Genomic DNA, 2,028 nt, shown 5'->3' with positions numbered 1-2,028 from the left:
GGTTGTAGGATAGATCTATTTTTAGTTCTCTGTGGAACCTCCATACTGTTTTCCACAGTGGCTGTACCAATTTACATGCCCACCAGCAATATAGGAAAGTTCCTTTTTCACCAGCATTTGTTATTTTTGTGTTGTTGATAATAACCTTTCTAACTGGAGTGGAATGATATCTCATTATGGTTTTAATTTGCATTTGATTAGTGATCTTGAGCATTTTTTCATGTGCCTATTGGCCATTTGTATATCTTCTTTTGAGAAATGTCTGTTCAGGTCCTTTGCCTATTTTTTAATTGGGTTATTTATTTATTTATTTACTTATTTACTTACTTACTTACTTACTTACTTACTTACNTTGGGTTATTTATTTATTTATTTACTTATTTACTTACTTACTTACTTACTTACTTACTTACTTACTTACGCTATTGAGTCATTTAAGTTCCTGATATATTCTTGATATTAGCCTCTTGTATAATGTGTGATTGGCAAACACTTTCTCCCATTGTGTAGGTTGTTTGTTTACTTTGTTGACAATAGCTTTTACAGAAGCTTGCTGTTCGGAAGCTTTTTATTTGATGTAGTCACATTTGTGTATTTTTGCTTTAGTCGCCTCTGCCTCTGTAATCTCACTCAAAAAAGCACTGCCCACTCCCACTTTGTGTAGCATTTCCACTGTGTTTTCTTCTAGTAGTTTCATAGTTTGGGGTCTTAAATTTAGATCTTTGATCCATTTTGAGTTGGTTTTTGTGTGTGGTGAGAGACAGGGGCTAGTTTCAATCTTCTGCATGTGGATATCTAGTTTTTCCAGCACCATTTGTTGAAGAGCCTGTCCTTTCCCCATTGTGTATTTTTGGCACCTTTCTCAAAAATCAGTTATCTGTAAGTGCATGGGCTTATTTCAGGGCTCTCTATTCTATTCCATTGGTCAATTTGTGTGTTTTTATGCCAGTATCATGATGTTTTGATTTCTATAGCTTTATAGTATATTTTCAAGTCAGGAATTGTGATTCCTCCAGCTTTATTCTTTTTGTTCAACATTGTTTCCACTATATGGCATCTTTAGTGGTTCCATATATATTTTAGGATAGNTGTGTTTTTATGCCAGTATCATGATGTTTTGATTTCTATAGCTTTATAGTATATTTTCAAGTCAGGAATTGTGATTCCTCCAGCTTTATTCTTTTTGTTCAACATTGTTTCCACTATATGGCATCTTTAGTGGTTCCATATATATTTTAGGATAGTTTTTTTCTATTTCTGTGAAGAATGTAATTAGTATTTTGATTGGGTTTGCATTTAATGTGTAGATTGCTTTAGATAATATGGACATTTTGATGATGTTAATTCTTCTGATCCGTGAACATGGGATCTTTCCATTTATTTGTGTCTGATTTTTTTCACCAATGTTTTATGGTTTTCACTGTAGGGGTCTTTCATCTCCTTTGTCAAACTTACTCCTAGGTATTTCATTGTTTTTGTAGCTATTCTGAATGGGATTACTTTCTTGATTTCTCCTTCAGCTATTTTGTTATTGGCGTATAGGAAGACTATTCATATTTGTGTGTTGATTTTGTATTCTGCCACTTTACTGAATTCATTTATTAGTTCTAGTAATTTTTTGGTGGAGTCTTTAAGGTTTCCTATGTATATGATCATGTCATCTGCAAATAGGATAGTTTGACTTCCTTCTTTCTGATATGGGTGCCCTTTATTGCTTTCTCTTACCTTATTACACAGTCTAGAACTTCTAGCAATATGTTGAATAAGAGTGGAGAGAGGAGGCATCCTTGTCTTGTTTCAGAATTTAGAAGAAAAGCCTCCATTTTTGTCCATTCAGTAGGATATTAGCTGTGGGTTTGTCATATATGGTCTTTATTGAGGTCAGCATTACCCTCATATCAAAACCAGAAAAAGACACAACAAAAAAAGGAAACTACAGACCAATATCCCTAATGAACACAGACACAGAGATTCTCAACAAAATGCTAGCAAACAGAATCCTGTAACACATTAAAAAGATCATGCATC

This window comes from Galeopterus variegatus, unplaced genomic scaffold (genome assembly GCF_000696425.1).
Source record: "Galeopterus variegatus unplaced genomic scaffold, G_variegatus-3.0.2 Scaffold5568, whole genome shotgun sequence".
Taxonomy (NCBI): domain Eukaryota; kingdom Metazoa; phylum Chordata; class Mammalia; order Dermoptera; family Cynocephalidae; genus Galeopterus; species Galeopterus variegatus.
This window is presented reverse-complemented; position numbering follows the sequence as displayed.